Source organism: Cupressus sempervirens, chromosome 5 (genome assembly GCF_028749045.1).
Source record: "Cupressus sempervirens isolate cs-2001-9-10 chromosome 5, ASM2874904v1, whole genome shotgun sequence".
Classification (NCBI taxonomy): domain Eukaryota; kingdom Viridiplantae; phylum Streptophyta; class Pinopsida; order Cupressales; family Cupressaceae; genus Cupressus; species Cupressus sempervirens.
Window position 1 is genome coordinate 897,343,532 of NC_143122.1, and position 8,473 is coordinate 897,352,004.

The window sequence follows — 8,473 nt, forward strand, 5'->3', positions numbered from 1 at the left end:
ATTGGTTAGGCTCTAATACCACTTGTAAGGAAGCTAAGGTGCATGAAATTGCTTCCTACACTAATCTTTCAGGGGAGGATTATGAAAATTCAACTAACTATTGTAGAGATCTCAAGAAATGCATAATAACGTAATAAAAAATAATAATGAATGCATAACACAATGATTACCATGGGGAAACCCTTTCTAGAGGAAAAAAATCCACCCTCCAAAACTAGCACAATGTATTCTAAAATTTGGAAGATTACAATACACTTGGAATAAAAGTTCTTAGAAGAGCACATCACCACAACTTAAACTTGGACTTAGAATCAAAGAGACTCCTTCTAGCACTAGTCTTGCAAACTGAACTCGATGATTCAAACACCTCCCCAAGCCCTCCTTTTATAGTGATTTTCCACTTGGAAACCATTTATGGTTTTACAAAACCATGGGAAAAATAACCATTCGACATGTTACCCACTTGTAATTTGTAACTCCAAGAATACCATTCTCATCCATAATTTTTTCCTCTAGTTTAGACCCCCATAAAAGTCATATAATGAGTTGTTTACACTCTAAAAACAGCCCTTTTACATTCTTCTAGGGACTAGACACACTTTTAACTACTCATACACCTCTTTCCAACTCATAATCATGTGGAAAACTAGCACACATAAATTCTATAATTTTCTAAAAAAATTAGAGAGTTTTCTAGCTAAAATTTACTAGAATTTTCCAAGAAAATCTTACAAGTTTGAGATACAATTCTCGACAATGCTGAGATGAAGTATTCAACCAATGACACTGATTACAAACTTAGAGTGCATTCAATGCATCTTTTTATTAGGCCATGTATAGGATTCCACACACATGTCAAATATCCAATCAGGTAGTACATAGGCATCATTTTATATTAGATATTAAATAAATTATTCTATAACATTAGTTTTGACTAGGAAAAGTTGTAAAACATTTGACAAAATGTTAAAAATTAGAAAATTTTACCAAGGTTAGTAAAGGTCAAAAGTGGAGTCTCAAAGAAGTTCTTGAGCATAGTTTTATTAGAAAATAATACTCCCAATCTACCTAAGATAGGTATGTGGTTAATATAACTAAATAATTGTAAGCTTTTAATGTCCATCACTCAAATGATGCCAAAAACAATTCTTAAAGGAAGTGTGATAGAAGGTCTTTCAACATAAATTGTACCCAGTCTCAATATTATCAAAAGATTACTAAAGGTATTTACTCATCATTAATGGAGTCATAACTCCAATCCAAGGACTCAAATTTGATGGAGATCAACTTGTTCATGTGTCGTACAATGAGAAAAAATAGGCCTTGGAGATATTGAATCCAAGTTTTTTTTTACCTCCTTTTCAATTTAGTTTGCAGTTAATTCTTAATAGGACATGGTTCATTTAGATAGGTATTTCATTTTTCACTAGGTCAATTATGCATGAATGCAAAATCTGTGAAAAGCTTTGACAAGACTATATAAAACACTATGATAGTCATGCTCATAATCATAGAGGCATGGCCATTAAAACCCTCCAATTCAACCATCATCAAGAAATGTCAAGGAGGTAAAGAAAAAAGTGATCAAGATGCTTTGGTAATAGAAAAAACATTTGATACCATGTAGTTATCAGACAATCTTATGTTTTAGGTGGTCTTGTAGTGAAAATTTTCAACAGTTACAAAAACTTGAATAATTTTTTAGAGGATATTGTTCAAGTAGATCCAAGAAGGCTAATACTTAGTGATAATTATCTTATAGATGCATGTGGAATTGATATAAAATTTTTATCATATTTTGAAGTTAATGTGGTTGTTGGTGGTATCATGGAGTCCATCAAACAAGTTGGGATATACTCTAGAGATTTAGTATTAATACATAACACATGCAGGTCAACACATAAAGTTGAAGTCGTTATATTAATATAGAAAAAATGCATCACTGTTAGAATGTGCCAAGCATGAAAAGATTGTGCATGACAAAGCAGGCACCATGTATAAAGAAGACCATATCATTAATGGGAGGTCACGCTGATCAAAATGCAATAGACCTTTAAGAGGAGATAGTCCAAGCAAATGTACATGCAACCTACAAGAGAAAAGGTAGAAGTCAACATTTTGGAGACAAGGCAAGCAACATTTGAAAGAACAAGCCCACACATTGTAAATAGATCACCATGAAGAATAGGGGAAGTTCACAACAGTCAAAGAAGAAATATCCACATGCTAAGGTGGAAGACCATAGTTAATAGATTGAGTAATATTTTGGCTTTATTTATTAGCATTTCCACTCACATTTCTATAGAAGTCTATGTCATTCATAATGCTAAAAATGCCAGACCACTGAAGGAAGAAAAAGTGTTGTGTTTCCTTGGATTAGGTGGCATCCTCTTATTATCAATTACAATGTTGGTGGTTCTTTTGTGCTACATTTTTATTGCTAGTAAATTCATCTAAGAAAACCTCAGTTGCTAAATTCAACATTATCTCCAAAGAAATCAATTGGATAGTGCAGATGATGAAAATAAGTCTTAATATAAGATACTCAAGATGTGTTGGATAGCTCGAGTTTGCCAGCCAGAATATGTGGTATCAAGAGCAAAGGATGCCAAAGGAAAAATGAGGCAACGCATGAGAGAAACCCACGTGTTGGAGGGAAGAGCTCATGTGGGCAGCATGTAATATAGAAGACCATATGGCTGAAGAATAAAGAAGTCATCTTTGCCAAGAAAAAATCTGCAGGAAGCCATAGCACACAAGGAAAGACTAAAGCTTTATCCCACATTCCTTGTGTGGGGATATCTTTAGTTGTTTCAATACCATTACACAAATATAGCATTCTGAAGTAAAGAAAGAAGCCTCCTATAAAGGCATAGCTATGTGCATGGTGTGGGTTTGATGACATCAGTAGGAGGAAACCAATTTTAAATTTTAATAAAAAAATGTAAGCATGATGATGTGGATCAGGGCGAAGAGATGTTGACACATGGACAATCCTATGGTTTTCGCTATGTCACTAAGGGAAGTTGTTTGCTTGATAACCATAGTGAGGTGGTGAGGGGTGTCGAGACTATGACAAGTGGTAGTTAGTTGGATAACTAGGTGGTGATGTGGTAAAGAAGTTGGACATATAACAAGGTCCCACATGGCACAGAATCTAAGACAGGCCATTTTGTGGTGGACAAGTTTCAAGAATGCACCAGATCATGCCACATGGCTGATCTGAGGGTACTCATTAACTCGCTATGGGAGAGTTGTAAGGAGGTTAGTATAGTGAAGTGTTGATAAGATGACACATGGCAATAATGAGGATGGCCAGTCAAAGTGTGACAGGCGGTGCTTGTAGGTCCAAGCCAATCAAAAGATGACACATGTCCTGGTTGGTCAAACTAAGTTTGACCCAGATTGGAAGGGCTGGGAAAGTTCAAAGGTCTCAAATGAAAAGTTTGCTTTCATTTGTTTTCTAGTTTCACATGCAGGTCATTTACATAAAATCTCAGACTTTTAATATAGTTCAAGCTATTGTAAGAGGTTTTAAATTTTGCAAAAATGTTATGAAAATCTCTAAATGGAACCCTAAACTTTCGAAGGTCATATCAGGGGTTTTTTTAAAGCAAAGTATGCCTTATCATATACTATCAAAATCATGAGAAACTGATTTTTCTGATTCTGGGGTTGTTTTTTGCACAGAATGCCATTGATTCATTCTACATGAGGTTTTCTATCAGGATCCCTTTTTGCAACTGTATTTAGGTATGGAAGTTCAGAATTGATTCCTAGCATGATGATGACCTAGGTATGGTTAAAAGGTAGTGGAAATCCAGTTAGGGTCAAATTTGTTCAGATTCATTTAGTAAAAGCTCAAATTTTACCTAGCATTTCAGTAAGTAATCTGATATGTTGATGACTCGTCAAGGTTTCATTAATTCAATGGAGATATTTCTCAGATCAATAAATAGTAATGATAAAAAACCAGATCAAATCAAGATGGAAGAGAGAAGAAAGAGGTTGTTCAATTGCTAAGAGAGGGAATTTCAAGTGGATAGATGTCAATTACATATCAAATCTGGGAATTCACCTTTATCTATATCTCTCTATTTTTCTTCCATTGTAAGGTTGTTGATTGGTTTTCAATTTCCAGTTCTTGGAGCTCTGCTTAGGCTGTGAAAGCCACACACCCAACATTTCTCTATTGTATTGAGTAGTATTTGATGTTTTTTGCAAATAGTTCTAGTCTGTTAGGTGATTTATGAGTTAATTTTTGTACATTTCATGTATTTGGTTTCAAAGAAAGCAAATAAAGAGCAATAATGGTTTCAATTTCGGTTTGAATCTTGTCTCCTATTTGTGGATCTATAATCTTTTCTAGTTTGTGATCAAAGACCATAGATTAGGTTGTATCTCATTTAGTGATGTATGTGATTGAAGTACCTTGCTTATGGAACAAAGAGCCATGTAATTGCTTGGTGTTTATCACAGGGTTTACTGATTTCATGAAAGGATTGTCTGGGTATGAGATTCAAATCTAAAGTAGATGTCTATTCACAAGGTAAAGGATAGATTAGGGATCTTGATGTAGAGATACGTTTGAGATTTCCAAAAGATGTATGGTTATAATTCATTTAATTTCCCAATAGATAAGGCACTTATCAGAGATAGGATCATTAAGTTCTATTGCTCATACTTGGGTCTTGTCGTTATCATCATATTAAATCAATTTTCCCTTTTATGTTGAAATCTTTTCAATGTTAACCCGCACTTAGCTTCATGAGTTATGTCCTTAGCTATTTCATGCTTGTGATTCTTGGTTAAGTATAGAAGATTTAGGGGTTTTTATCTACTTTACATTATATTCAATTTATACTTTGATAACTGGTACCATATAAAGAATCTATAGGTATACCCACCTAGGTTTTGTAGAGCTTGAAGTGCAGAAGGAGTGTAGCCTTATAGTTGGCCCAGGTTCTTGGTGAAGTGTGTCCATTATTGGAGATAGCTACCCATAGATGCATTCTTTCCTTGCATACTTTGTTTTATAAACACTATTAAATCAGGATCCAACAAAATGGTGACTCTACTGGGGAGATAAGATGGAAAATAAACCTTGTTAAAAGGACAAGAATCTCTAGTGTGAATTGAATATCTCAGTCCTATTTTTCAATATTGTTTTTCCCATCCAAGTCACCAACAAAATGGCGACTCTGCTAGGGACTATATTGAATCAGATTTAAGACAAACCTTGAGAATTTAAAAGAAGAGATTCAATACAACAAAAAAAGTATATAAAAGCTGTAGCAGTAAGATTGATTGATGCGTTTTCTAGTCTTCTTACTCAAAATATCATGCACCCCAGTTGAGCTTTATTCATGGACAATAGTATGTTGTGAAATTCGATGAAAATTGTGTGTTAGGACTATTTTAGGTCTATCTTCAATCAGTTCAGTTTGCAAGTGTTGTTGAGAAAGTTTAAAGTCAAGAATCAATTTATAAAGCACAGTTTCTTTTCAAGATGATAATGATCTGCAAGTTTCTCTTACATTGAAGGTCTAGTTCAGATTTGTCAAGTAACAAATTATGTTTTATTTCTCACATAAGTGAGTGGCGACTCTCAAATCTCTATACCAGTTGTTTCTAGTTGATTTCATTGCAAAATTTTGAAGGACTTTCAGTTGTATGGGTAGATCTGAAGCTGTTGATGTATCTTGAAAATAAAGTTTTAAATTCTTGGTAAGTTTTAAGTGTTGTTTACAATCTGCTATTATAAGGAATTGAAGTGTAAAAGTAGATCACAATAGTGATTATTTTATTCCTCTTGTAAGGAGGTGGCGACTCTACAAAGTTTGATCAGTGGTGTGAAGGAATTCCTGTCTTGCACCTATGTCAAATCAGAAAATCGAAGTTCAACATCAGCACTTGAGGTATTTTGGTTTTCATGTTTTCTTTTCATGGAAGTCAAACATTAAAAAACATGGTTGCCTCTATTAAGTGATTTTCAGCACTAAAAGGGAGAGGTAGAAATTTTGTTCTAAGATGGAGTCAGATCTTAGATCTGAGATAGTTTTCCAAATTCTGAGAGTTTGGAAATTGTGAATAATAATATTGCTTTGTTGAATAGACTGGTCTACAAAAGGATTTTCAATCTTATAAGAATTGAGGTAGGAAGTACTCAAGGTGTAAGTGTTGAACAATGTTATTTAAGGCTTAAATCAATAATTAGTGAGATGCCTTTTCATTGTAGACCCAAGGAATCTTCCCTACCTAGTGTTTTCCTTGATGTTCTAGTACCTGATTCAGTCAATTGGTCAGCACCTATAAGATTAAAAAGGTTTTTACAAATTGAAAGATTCATTGAGGAGATGGAAAATGATGATTATAGATTTCATGTTATGTCTCTTGATGATAATGAGTGTGCTGAAAGTCAAGGTAGTAATGAATAAAATGAGTCCATAGAGCAAGATAATCTATCTTTCAAATGTGAAGAGAAGGATTCAGATGTTAGTGAATTGGGTAATTGCAATCAGCATAAGGAAGATGGATATGAAAGTGAAAATAAAATTTGTTACAGTGCATATGAAGTTGAAGAAAGTTATAACAGAAGTAGAGGTAGTGGTTGCCATGATGAGAGTAAATGTTGTAATAATACTGATTTTCTAGATTGTTACACTAATGATTTTTTTGTTGTAAGTTCTTCATGTCATTCGGATGATAATCACAGCTGGGAGAAGATTTGTGAGGCATTCTTCCTGAACTCTAATGAAATCTCTGATTTGTTGGCTCATGATTTTGAAAAGCAAGTGTCTCTAAGGATTTTCATATTTTTCATCATAATGTTTCTTCATTCAGTCAAGTTACTTGCCCAAAGCTTGATGCAGAAAGAGATCTAGAATTCGAATAATCCTTATCAAATTTTGGAGGTTTAGATGATAGTACATCAAATGTATTTGCACATGATGATTTTTTGGATGCAGAGCATGTTAGTGAAGGGAAGTTTATTATTGTTTCAAATTCTTATCATGCTGATTTTGCAGAAATTTATTTTGATGTTTCATGTGATGAAAAGGAATGCAGTGAATGTTGTCAATCCGAATATGGATTTTCTATATATGCTGATAAGTCTTATAAAGATAACTTCAAGGTGTATTCTAACTTTCAGTTAGATGAAAAAAATGATACTGATCAACATAATGTAGGTCATCACTTTTGGAATGAGTTTTCATGCTTGGTAACTAATCAGTTATTTCAAGAATGTGAAGAGGTTTTGGCAGAGAATAAATATGATTTAGTGAATGACACAACTGCAAATAGGCAACAATTAGATTTCAAATACTCTTTGCAGCCGGAGACACAAGGTGAGTTGTAAGTTTTTGGTGTTTGCAATTTGGCGAATGATGTAGATTATGAAGTTTTTGTGTTTTCGATCAGCATGCATGAATCATCATTGGATTTTGATTCTTATTTTAGTTTGTGTACTTATGAGCATACTAATTTTTTTTCTCATAATGAGCATGAGGTAGAGGCTAATGCTAATGTATGTATGCATTATGAGAATGAAGGAAGTTGTTTCATTTTGCCAAATGATGTGATCCAAGATGCTAATCTGATTGGTAAAATTGAGAAAGTTAATCACAGTTTACCTCATGAAGATGTAAATGAAAATCAAGTATATGACAAAGGTAAAAGTCTTTGCTAATTTTGAGGGCACTTTTGAACATAGTAGTGTAGTAGTTTCCCTATTTTCAATAAAGGTGTTCGAGAGAACTTTTTGAAGTTTAGGTGTGTGGTCTGCTTCTTCCAGAGATCTGAATTTGTGCCATGCCTGCAAGGGACATGCATCCCCAAATAGAGCCACTGTTGGGACTAAAAATTGCATGGCCAATTTTTAGTCCCTTTGAGAAAATTTGAGCCCTATCAATGCTTTTAAGTGCACATGTACCTGACTATACCTTTGAGCCTCAAGAGGTGTTTAATGCTTTTAGCACCTTCCTTTTAGTGCATCCACTTGTTCCATGAAGTTAATTTATCATTTTGAGCCTTCCCATGAAGTCATCTTTTGAGCAAATTCTAATTCTGCATTTTCCCTTAAGTATCAAAAGGTGATAGGAAGGCATGTTCGCAATTGAATATCTCGCACCAAGAAATGTTTTAAGACTCACCACTTTGGGAATGTCTAGCATCCATACCTGAGAGCTTATGTTTCATATTTTGATTCATTTTGAATCCAGTTGACTAGGTTTTGAATCCCTCAAAGTTGGTCAGTTACTATTTTCATGCTTTTGCAATTAATTCTGAATTTTGGGAAGCCCTATTTGACATATTATAACTTTTGACCAGTCAACACAAATGCTAAAATTATTTTTTTGTTTCATTGTAGATGTTAGAGACTTCTTATGATTAAATTTTTATGTCTTGACGAATCCATTTGATCAGTTTTCAAACGTGATTCCAAATGGAATTTCTAACTTTTTACTGGTGT